Source organism: Notamacropus eugenii, chromosome 3 (assembly GCF_028372415.1).
Source record: "Notamacropus eugenii isolate mMacEug1 chromosome 3, mMacEug1.pri_v2, whole genome shotgun sequence".
Lineage (NCBI taxonomy): Eukaryota > Metazoa > Chordata > Mammalia > Diprotodontia > Macropodidae > Notamacropus > Notamacropus eugenii.
In genome coordinates, this window is record NC_092874.1 from 334128110 (window position 1) to 334141126 (window position 13017).

Here is a 13017-nt window from a genome sequence, read left to right on the forward strand (position 1 = left end):
AGTGGCCAGCCTCTGTCCCCATCCTGCCTCTTACCCTCTTTGCAGGAATCAAAGTTTTCCTTGAAGGATAGGAGGAGGAGATTCTAGAAATGCCTACTCTTTCCTTCCTGTGAGCTACATCTAGAGAGACCCATGTGGACACATATAACCTACATAGTCAAAATAAAACTGCTCACCCCCCTCCTTAAGCCCACACATAACTCTGATGTATGAAATTGAAAAGCTTTTGTAAAAACAAAATGAACACATCTAGAGTAAGATTATATGAGATAAGGCACTTTTTAAGTGCTTACTGAGTGTCAGGAATCATTCTGAGCCCTAAGAATACAAAAAACAGCAAGAGCCAAGTGTGGTGCTGTGTACCTGTCCTCTCTGTACCTGAGAGAGGTTGAGGCTGGCGATCAGTCGAGCTGGGACGTTCTGAGCTGCAGTAGGGCAAAAACCAATCCAGTTTCTTCATTAAGTCTGACACCAGGGGTGGGAGTGGGAGGGTCTCCAGGCTACCTAGGAAAGGGTGAATCAGCCTAGGCTAGAAAAAAGAAACAGGTGAAAGCTTCTATGCTGATCAGTACTGGGATCTTGTCCAGAAGCAGATGCTGCACATCCTGCCTAGGGAAGACCCACACCTGGTCTCACAAGAAAAATACTTGATACTTGTATTCAGAGTCAAGATCTTCAGCAAGGAGACAGTTTTAATGAGAAATTGTATTCACGGGGCCTAAAAATTAGCAGATAGATTGACGTAATATTGCTCCAAAGCTAGTTGTAGAAATATTGGGTGACTTTCCTGTTTATAAAATCATCCCAGAGACAGTCAGGGGTGCTTATAGACAATCTATCTCAATCTATTATAATCCATAGCGAGTTGCTGGACTATCACTACTACCTCATTACTCTTCATTTGCCAATTAAAAAAAAATCTCCTTTGTAGCAAATAAATATATTTGAATGAAATAAACCTACACACTGGTCATGTCTGAAAATGTATGTTTCATTCTGCACCCCTAGTTCCTCACTTCTCTGCCAAGAGTTGGAAAGTAAGTAGGCTTAACCATCTGTCTTCTGGAGTGTGATTGGGAAGGGGGAAGGAGGAGGGGAATAAGCATTTGTATAATGCCAACTATGTGCCAGGCACTGTACTAAATACTTTTTACAAATATCTCATTTAATCCTGACAAGAACCCTAGGAGGTAGGTCCTATTACGGTCTCCATTTTATAGTTAAGGAAACTGAGATGTAGAGAAGGTAAAATGACTTGTCCAGGGTCACACAAATGGTTTTTTTTCATTTCATTCATAATACTAGCTAACATTTATATAATGCTTCATGATTTATAAAACATTTTATATGCATTATTTCATTTTATTTAATCCATAGCCCTCTAAGGAAGGCAGTACAGGTATAAGAATCTGAGGCCAGACTCGAAATCTAGTCTTCTTAACTGTGGGTTCAGAGTTCTACCCATCATACTACCAGCCGTCTCTGATTGGCCCTTATATTACTTGGAGTTCTTAAGCCTTCCAAAGTTGTTTCCTTTATAGTGTTAGAATCATTATATAAATTGTTCTTCTGGTTCTTTTCACTCTGTATCAGTTCATAAAATTCCCAGGTTTTTCTAAATCTATCCTTTCATAAATCTTACAGTGCAATAATGTTGCACCATGTTCCATTCATATACCATGTGTCATCTCCTATCTGATGGACATATGTTTTGTTTTCAGTTTCTTGTTACAATAACCCGAATCATTGGGATATTTTTCCAATGTCTATATTAAGACTATTAAGACTAGGGCAGCTGGGTGGTGCAGTGGATAGAGCACCAGTGCAGGAGTCAGGAGGACTTGAGTTCAAATCTCACTTCAGACACTTGACACTCACTAGCTGTGTGACCATGGGCAAGTCACTTCACCTTAATTGCTTCATCCTGGGTCATCTCCAGTCATCCTGATGAATATCTGGTCACTGGATTCAGATGGCTCTGGAGGAGAAGTGAGGCTGGTGACCTGCACAGCCCTCCCTCACTCAAAACAAGGTCAAGCACAAGTCATGTCATTGTTTCTCTGATGGCATGGTCTTCTTTGGCAATGAAGAACGAACACACATACATATTAAGACTAAATCTGTCTTTTAACAAGAATGATTTAATAATCACCTATTGCTCCTAGTCCTGATTTCTTGGAAGGGGTAGAACACATGATCTCCCTTCACATGACAGCTTTCCACATACTTGAAGACAACTATCATGGCATTCCTAGTTTCCTCAACTGATATTTATATGGGAGTCCTGTAGTTTGTCAGCATCGTTCTCAAGGAATCGCTAGGTGGCACTGTGGTAACGTACAACCAGCCCCTTGATCTTCATAAACAGGACTCAGGTGGATGCTGACTGTCAATCTCCCACTGGCTCTGATGTCATTTGGAGGCAGGTAGGCCTCCTCGCTCAACAGCTCGTTTTATGCCCCTGCTTAATTGGTGGCTTTTTCCCACCCTTCACAACTGCAGTCAATCAAATGCCTTTGTACTAAGGCTGCTTATATTAGTAAACAGTTTAATTGCTCTAGAATAAAAGGTAAGATGAATAGAAGCATTTCTTTTATAATAAGGTGTTTCACACCACAGGGGATGCATAGAAATGATGCCTCCCAATCAGCAGCATGTGCTGAGTGACGCTGGCCACTTTGGGGAAAAGGTTTTCATCTCTGTAGGACACGTCGCTTGGGAATACTGCCGCAACCCTTGGGTGGTCCCTAGGTCCCCCCCAAACCTCTCCCCTTCAGTGATGGCTGCGGGGAAACTATTATCTGATAAGACTGATCACTGTTTCAGAAAGAGTGGCCCACTTAGTGGAATGACTCCTCTCTTTGTCTCTGGCTGTCTCTCCAACTCTCTTTCTCTGTTTGCTTCTCTGTTTATCTCTGTCTATCTCTGTCCAATTCTCTCTGTTTCTCTGTTTGCCAGTCTGCCTCTGTTTTTGTCTCTGTCTTTGTATTTCTCTCTTTCTCCTTTGACTCTCTGGGATGTCTAAATATGAAACTAGGAATCACTATTATAAACAACTGTACACATATGTGTATATGCATGTATATGTGTGTGCATATATGTATATGTGTGTATATGAAAGTATATGTGTCTATATAATTTTCCCTTCCACATCATGACTTTCCCATCATGGTTTCTATATATATGAGTGTGCATATATGTTTGCATGTATGCTCGTTTATGTATGTATATATACACATATGTGTACACACACATATGTATGTGTGTGTGTCAGCCTAAGAAATTCTATGGGAACTTTTTAGGGGTTTTGTAGAAGCAACAGACAACACTTGAAGGCCAGCAGATGATTCAGAAAAAGCTTAGAAACTCAGAGATGCAAGTATTCTATAATATTAACATACTTCATCTTTTAACATCATAACAATTCAGACTTCTCTGGTATGAAGGGAAGGCCAAAAATTTTTGCATGGATTTTCTAGATCATGGGAGCATTGTGCCCCTCACCCCTGTATATATAATACATAATACATTCTATGTCTGTGTCTGTGTCTCTGTCTCTATGTGTCTCTCTGTCTCTAAATTCACACACACACACACACACACACACACATACAGACACATACATCCTGCATGTTAGTTTCAGAGCTGTCTAGTCTCTTTCTCTCTGACTTTTCCAGGATCTTTTTCAAAGATCTCCAGTGGCTCAGAAATGATCTTTGCCAGACTTATCTGAGAAGCAGTTGGCTCCAGTCCAGTCGCTTGAACTCACTGAAGACACATCTAATTTCTCTCTTTTGATTTCTTTTCTTTTTCTGGGTTTCAGCTCCCCATCGGCCATTTTTGTCTGTCTTTTCCAGTCCCAGCAGCATTCTCCTTGACAGAGAAAACAGAAGCCAAATGAGAATGGAGTAGTTTTGTCTTTTGTTCTCTTCATTATCATCAAGTCTTCCACTTGGAGTAGCTGTAGCCCTTTTTAATTCTTTTTTCCTAAATATGGATTAAAAAACACATTGAAGGTTGAACTCAAATCCCCCCCGTGACGTCTTACCTGATCTCCCCCAAATTTATTAGTGTTCTTTTCCTCCTAGATTGTCTTGTATTTCATTATGTGTACATGTTTTCCTCACCCAAGAAGAATATGTTTCATAAAGGGTTGTTTTTTAATTTCTCTGTATTCTCAGCATTGAATTAAAGCATTATTTCACAGTAGGGTGTTGCTTGCTGATGGATAAGTCATAGTGTATATATTTTGTGTATATGTTCACATGAGAAAGGGAAACTATTTACTAAGTGCCCACTATATGCCAGGTGCTATGCCAAGTGCTTTTATACAAATATCTCATTTGATTCTCAGAACAACCGTAAGAGATAGGATTTTTTACAATTGAGGAAACTGAGGCACACAAAGGTTGAGTGACTTGCCCAGTATCATGGAGCTAGGAAGTGTTTGAGTATGAATTTGAACTTAGGTCTTCCTAACTTCAGGGTCAGTATTCTCTCCACTCTATCACTTAGCTACTAAAAGACTTAGTACAGTTTTAAACTAGTAAAGACTTTTGGGACACCTTTTATTTATATCTATTTCTGCTAGTATATACATATATATGTTCATATAGTACATCTACACAAAAGATATATCATACATATACATAATGAATATATGCACATACTATATACCAATGAATATACAAATAAAATGCATCATAATGTATACATTCATTTTTTATATATTTGTGTATATGTATATGTACATATACACGCATAGTTCTGGTTCCATCTCCACTATACCAGACTGCCTCTGAAATACAGATATTATATATAATTATATATGAAATATATTATATACGTACCACACATGTATGTGTGTCATTTATTTCAGAGGCAGTCTGGTATAGTGAAGATGGTACCAGACTTGAAATCAGTAGATACTACAGTTCCTGTTCCATCTATGAAATTTTATTATTAGCTGCGTGATCTGTAATAAATCATATTATAATCTCCCTAAGCATCAGTTTCCTCATTTGTAAAATGGAGATAATACCTGTACTACTTACCTTAGAGGGCTGTGGTGAAAATAAAATGAAATAATACAAATAAAATGTTTTATTAATCATGAAGCGTTATATAAATGTTTGCTAATATTATGAATGAAACATTGATTAAGTGTAAACACGTAGGTAGAGAATCTCCCCTTGGGTGGGCTGGGCAGTCTATTTAGCAGAGGATCTACTTTCTGTATCTGACTCTTTTCTCTGCTTCCAGTGGAAGGGAAAGATGAATTCTGTTTTGGACATTTTGAGTTAGAGATATCTACACTACCTCTAGTTCAAAATGTTCAATAAGCATGTCATTCATTATGTATGGGTTGGAGCTCAGGAGACAGAGAGGGGCTGAATATATAGATCTGATAGCCATTTGCATAGAGATGATAATTAAACCTATAGGAGCTGATCAAGTTACCTAATGTGTCTAGAGAGAAAAGGGAAAGATCCCAGGACAGAGCCTTGCTGTATGTCAAGTAGGCATGACACAGAAGATGAACAACCAGCAAAGGAGACTAAGAAGGAGCAGTTGCTATTAGAAAGATAGAACCAGGAGAGACTAGGGGAGACTGTCTTTTTTACCCCCATTTCCAACCTTTGGCACTCTTTCCCTACTCATCACCCTCATCCCTATCTTTATCAGAGTCTTTTCTCTCATTGGTTTGGAATAATGCATCATGACGTTCCTCTGAGGCACGTTGCTTTAATTAATCCCAGCATGGCATAGAGTCAGCTTTATAATTAGACTACCAGCTAGCCATTTATAACCACAGATGACCCCTTGCTTCTCTAGGCAGCCCTCAGATATCTCCTCCACTGGTTCAACTCTACAATTTCTGGATTTTATTCCTTTGGCTTAAGGTTTTATTTTCTTTTGAAATGCAGTTCTCCTAGGAAGGTGATGCATAAAACCTTATCAATCACCTCTATCTTAGTGTGAATGAGTTTATAATCTTCCATCTTGAGATCAGATTTTCAAAGGAAGAAAGAGGAGGTGGAGTGTGAATTCTGGGTTCCAACTGGGCAAGGGAGGCTGGTGACTGAATATCGACTTCTGAGACTTGGCAGTTTTTATGCTTCCAGGTTTCTATCTTCCCTGAACTTCACTGCTTCCTCCCTCCCCCAATATGAGTCCTTCACAGTACTCTTCTACCACTGCTTTCTTCCAGAACTGACTGCCTTGGACTGACTGGACTGTGTCATTCAAGGGTCATGGGGGTGTGGCCAATCATTCCTCCAATGACTGCTCCTTTCTGACTGAGGTGTTCATACTTCAAAAAGGGAAAACAGGGCATTAATACTTTAACACACTAAAATCTCATCATTTGTGATTATATTCAATGACTACACTACTCATCTGGGGGCAGGGAGGGGAACCAAATATCCTTCCTTAAGCTAGCATCCATCACCTGCTGCCTTCAAAACTCAGTAGGCAAGGCTAGAGGATGATGTGCATTAACCCTATCTGTGTCAGACCCTGCCTTCTGTCCAGTGTCCACAGTGCTATTCTTGCACTCTCATTGGAGAGTAAAGAACTAGACAGGAGTTGCAAAAGATGAAGATAGTTCCTTAATTTTCAGTGGAATTGATTCATCCAGAGAACATCTCAACTTGATTCATGTCCCACATGCTACATATTTTCTTGATAAAGTTTCTGACTATTTTTGCAACTTTTTTAAAAGTGCTGTTGGTGGACTGATAAAAAATATGGTGTTGGTTTTGTTTTACTTTTTCAATTGGTTGGATTAGCTGGACCCAGTTTCAGAAGGTCAGACACTGGAGGAGAGTCCAGGGGTTTCCTTTACTGATCTTTCCTTGTTCTCCTAGGACTGATTTTAGAGGACAGCTGGCCGGCTATGTTTAAACTTTCCTAGAGAGAGTAGGAACAGAAGGGGCTTAAGTCCCTTTGTCTTTATTTCTTTCTCTTTCTTTCTTTCCTTTCTTTCTTCTTCTTCTTCCTCCTTTCCTCCTTCCTTCCTTCCTTCCTTCCTTCCTTCCTTCCTTCCTTCCTTCCTTCCTTCCTTCCTTCCTTCCTTCCTTCTTTCCTTCCTTCCTTCTTTCCTTCCTCTTTGTTCCTAAACTTTCCTTTTAGAGTTATGATCTCCTTTGCCCCACCTGCCTATCCAACCAATTTAAATTTAACAATTACTTATTGAATACATAATACGGACTCTATAACTGTGTCTCACTGTGGATCATTTATTGGGGTGTGGAGTGTTCTTCAGAAAATAAAAGTAGTGGAAATCAGGAGAGGCTTTTTAGAAAAAATGAACCCAGAGTTGGGACTTGAAGGGAGGGACGATTGGCAAAGGGTGTTTTATAAATGTGCTGTTCATCTCTGAGACTCTCTGGCTCTTTCCTTCCAGGTGGCCAGAGAAGAGAAATGGAAAAGGAGCAGCTAAGGGCTCCAGAACAGGGCGAATTAACTTTTGTTATAAGATCAATCATTCAATAAGCATTTATTAAGTATCCACTATATTCAATCACTGTACTTGGGCTGGAACTTCAAAGGCAAAAATGAAGCAACCCCTGTCCTCAAGGAGATTACCCTGGGAGAGACAAACAAGTAACTAGTACTTGTTGCTGCGGTGCAAAGTGGGCTGGGTACTAACATTTTTTACTCCTCTGTCCACCAGAAAAAAAAAAAAAGCAGAGGAAGAATTGATTCTTCCCAGACCAGAGTTTTTCTCTCACTGGGCAGCCCTGGAGTATAAATTTCTCTTCTATTCCATTCCTTCTTCCTGTTAGAGGTCAGAGATTTGCTTAAGACATAGTAACTTGTTGTGGCTACAAAGAGTCAATTTGGACTAGGGTGCCAAAAGAAATACCTAGATCCAGTTTAAACCTTCTGGAAAGTTTCTTAAATATTATTAATTTAAAAAATCATGAGCTTCCTTTCTGACTTTCATTTTATGAAGTCCCCACCTAGGCACCCTAGCATTTTGGTCAGAGACTTGACTCTCTGACCTACTTAAATTCTGTGTATTTCTGTTAACTACTGCCATTGTCCATTAGCTTTCCTACATGTGAACAATATACAGGGATGAGGGAGAAAGCATTCATGATCAATGATGGATTTAAATGCGATGCGGAATAAGGTTGAAGAATGAGCTTAAAGGAAATCTAGAAAAACCACATAAAACTACCTGTTAGCCAATAGGCATGGGAAGAAGGGTTGAAGCACCATACCATTTACAGCAGTTCTCCTTGGCCTACAGAGCTTCTTCAGTAGGTAGGTAAGGGAGAGGAAAGTAGGAAAAGCTCTAGTCACATTATCAGTCCTCATCCAAAGCGTCTGCCATCACTCAGCTTCTGTTGCTGCTGCTCTCCCAGCTTTGTCTTTCTATATTTTGTAGATGGATGGGGTCTCCTAGCAGCGTACCTCAATAGTTCCAATCTGCCATGGGATGGCTACACTCTGGCTCAGCTTTGTGATAGACCCAGGTCTCAACAGGGCCATGGAGACTACAATTCCCATAATTCCCAAATAAGGACTTAGACCCTTACTTTATCTGATCAAATAAAAATTAGTTTGAATATCTTGCTCATTATACATCTATGTATATTTGAAAGAAATAGGAGATAACTTTAAAGGAGAGGCATTAGCAGCTGGAGGGATTGGAAGGTCCCAAGGAGGAGGTTGTTTTTGAACTAACCTTTGAAGGAAGTAATAAATTGCTGATCTCTCTCGATCCTGGAACATAGGAAATACATACCTTCAGCCTGGGGAAAGGGCTTTGCAGTGGAAAGATCACCAGACTAGAATTCAAAAGACTCCTAAGTTCTGGTCCTAGCTATTCTACCAATGACCTGTGTAACAACTGTTCACCTCTGAGTCTCATATTCCTAGTCTGTTAACCGAAGTTCGTCAGCTGGAAATGACCTTTGAAGTAATCTAGTCTAACCTCTGCATTTTCTAGAGGAGGAGGCTGGGGCCCATAGAGGTTATGCAATTTGCCCATGTCACTTAGGTCATAAGTGGCAAATTTGAACCCTGGTCGTCCTTCTAGACTCTTCAATGATAGTTGAACAGCGAGCCACTTCCCCCACGCCCAAACAAAAGGGTAAAAAGAAATGAATTACTGCTAGACTTTTCTTCCCTTCTTTTCCCTGTCCCCCTCCACCCACTTCCCTATTGCTTGTTACTGATGGTAGAGAGGGAAAGGGTTCACTTTCCATTGGGTGCTGGAATCCTAAGACAAAGGGGTTAATTCAAAAGAAATGAACACTTTAGGGAAGGAAGGGAAAAAGGAAACCATTATACCACAGAGAAAGAGAGACTTGTCTGAAAAATTCACAAGTGTCAGCAGGAAAATCCTTTGTTATAGGGGTAACAAGTTGACTCCAGAGCACATGACTGACAAAGGCCACCTGTCAGCTTAGCTTGATGGCAATACCTCAAACAGCAACGACACTGGTACTGTACAACTGGGGGGAAAATTGGAAGCACTTGAGAAACCAGATTGTAAAAGTTCAAATAGGCAATAATTTGGAGTGGCAGCGAATTTGTTTTAATTGGCAGAGGAGTGAAAAATATTTTTTACTAGTCCAGTGGACCCCACGCCTTGGGAAAACAAGCCACAAACTGAAAAGGGGTTCTTTTTTTCTCCTTGGAGGTTATCCTATTCTTACAGGGCTATATGCTGGATATAACCTATAGCTAGGGTTGACAGAAGAAGTGGGTGCTAAGGGACAAGTGGGGGAGTCAGTTGTCTAAGGTACCACATACAAGAAGGCTCAGTGAGGTACACTTTTTCATGACTTTTTTTAAAGACATTTTTATTGCCAGAAAATCCCACTCTTTGTGACATTTGGGTATTGTGTAGCACCTCCCCCTCCCCCCATATGGTTCCCTAGAAAAGTCACCCCAAGTTCAGAGCATTCTGTGGGTTAACACCCACTCAAAATCATCACTCATGAGCCACCCCCTTGTTTTTACTGACTAGCCAGAGGGTAGATTAAGTTAAAAGACATTTGATCAAACAGCATAGCAGAGAGAGAGAGAAAGGGAGGGGGAGAGGAGAGAAAGAGAGAGAGAGAGAGAGAGAGAGAGAGAGAGAGAGAGAGAGAGAGAGAGAGAGAGAGAGAGAGAGATGGAAAGGGAGGGAGCAGAAGATGGCCTCCATGGTATACTCTCCCACAAAATGTCACACATCACCATTGGGGGAAGGGCACACATGCTGTACATTCTGAGATGTGCAGTCAGGGTCACTCACACGTCTGACACTACAGATGCTGATGTCCTCTGATGGCGTCATCATGATGCTCTCGGCTGCTGTGTTTCTGCCGGTGATTGAAGAGCTAATCTCTGTGTTACTGTCTACGGGGTTGCAGTGACAAGAAACTCTTTCTGTTAGGGGGGCCATGGGCCATCACACCCAGTCAGGCAGGCAGCCAGTCAGGCAACAAAAGGCAGCCGAATGACCCCAGCCAAGATTAAGTGTATTCTTCTATTTTTTTTTTCATTCTGTGGACTTGAGCTTGTAAGTCCCAGACTACTACCTCATTTGGGGTGAGAAAATTACATTTAACTCCTCCTGGCTGCCTCAGTGGCAGATTTAGTTGGCACCGCAATCTTAGATCCTGAATAAGTATCCATCACATGCAAAATTCTTATTCAGAGAGGGAGGAAAAGGGACATTATCATTAATTTGCCACTCAGAGGCAGGTCAAGAGCCATAATCTTTCAAAGATGGAGCCTCTGATTGGCACAAACAGCACTGTTGAGCAAAAGTAACTACATTATCCTTAGCTAATGGAATCGTATGATAATGAGCCCACTGCAACATACGCTAGCATCAACGTCCTCATGTCCAAATTGGTGATGGATCTAGTCACCAGACTTTGCTATTCTTTTTATGTGTGTACTCTTTTTTTTAGCTCTCATTTAGTATTTTATTTTTCCCGTTACATGTAAAAACAATTTTTGATAGTCGTTTTTAAAAGTTTGAGCTCCAAATTCTCTCCCTTCCTCCCTCTCCACCTCCCTGCCCCCATGAGATGGCAAGCAATTTGATATAGGTTATACATGTGTAGTCATGCAAAACATATCCATGATAATCATGTTGTGAAAGAAAACAGAAAAAAACCTCAAGAGAAATAAAGACAAAAGTGTGCTCCAGTCTGTATTCAAACACTCTCGGTTCTTTCTCTGGCGATGGATAGCGTTTTTTATCATAAGCGTTTCAGAGTTGTCTTAGAACATTGTATTACTGAGAACAGATGAGTCATTCCCAGCTGATCATCTTACAGCATTGCTGCTGCTTTGTACACAGTATACTTCACTTTACATTAGCCCATACAAGTCTTTCTGAAACCATCCTGCTCATCATTTCTTATAGGACAATAGTACTCCATCATCATCTCATACCACAGCTTGTTCAGCCATTCCCCAACTGATGGACATCCCCTCAACTTCTAATTCTTTACCCCCCAGAAAAGTGCTGCTAGAAATATTTTTGTACATATACTTTTCCTTTTTTGTTTTCTCATCCCTTTTGGGAGATAGATATAGTATTAGTATTGCTAGGTCAAAGGGTATGCATGGTTTTATAGCCCTTTGGACAAAGTTCCAAATTGTTCTACAGAATAGTTGAATCAGTTCACAACTTCACCAACGGTACATTAAAATCTCATTTTTCGCACATCCCCTCCAACATTTGTCATTTGCCTTTTCTGTCCTATTAGCCAATCTAATAGATATGAAGTAGTACCTCAGAACTGTTTTAATTGCATTTCTACAAGCACCAGTGAGTTTAGAGCATTTTTTCATATAGCTATAGATAGTTTTGATTACTTCTTCTGACAACTGATCATATCTTGATCATTTATTAATTGAGAAATGGCTCTTATTATAAACTTTGATATTCTTATAAGGGCATCAAATTGATTATTCAGTTCAGCAAAGGGCATATGATGTTCTGATTGGTACCAACATGTGTGTCCCTATAAACAACTTTATGGAGTGGGAGTCACCAGAAAACTCCTCTCTTTGTCCTTACCCCAATGATGGAAATCTTTAATTTTTCTAGTCCTGTCTATGATAGGCCCCAAACCAGCCACACCCATGGCTACTGCCCATGGATCAGTACAAATAAAATTCATGCCTTCTCTGTCCCTCAAATTCTCTCATGTCAGCCATGCAGCTTGCAACTAGATGCACTGGGAGGATTTGGCAAGACCTCGGTCCCTCAGAGTGTCCCCCCCATTGTTGGATTAATGGCCACTGAGGGTTCAGTTGTGACTACCTCTCACAATGGGACCTCTAGAGCACAATTTTCCAGTAGCTGGGTCTTTTATGTTTTCAGGGCAAGGAAGACAAAATAATAACTCAAATCCTAGTCACCTGTGCCAGTGAAATCCCAAAGATAGTCCCCTTAAAGGAAAACTAGCACAATCTACATAAACAGATGATATTTCTAACATAGACTTAAATCTTTATCTGAATAATGAAGATTGAGAGAGATTCCTGGAATAAACAGATGTTGCTGGACTGCAGTCAAGAAGAGTGGCCAGCCTATGAAATAATGACCCTAAATAGTTACCAAACTGGTAAATTCAGGGAGGGCTGCCATATTTTAAACTAAATTTAAGCTTTTGATAAATTATCTTGTTTTATTCTTGTGGAGAGATGTATACTAACTTGCATATCCTCCTGAGAGAAAAGATTATTTCTGTCTCACATTAATAGCCAATTATTAAAATAGAGAAAACTATCCTGTCCTATTTCCTTGTCCAATCTCTCAAGGACAGGGCTGATGGAAGATAAGATTGCCATTCTCCTTATACTGTGTATTGCTACTCTACTCAACTCTATCAGACTTCTAATTTAAGGTGAAACTCCCTTTTCCTTAGGTTTTGGTGGGGGACAAATTCTTTAAATAGGTTGCTCAAGGTTGGGCATAACTTCGAAGTAAATGACATAATCAAAGTTCATTAGAATTGTTTCAGCCTTTCATTGTAATATTCATTCTCT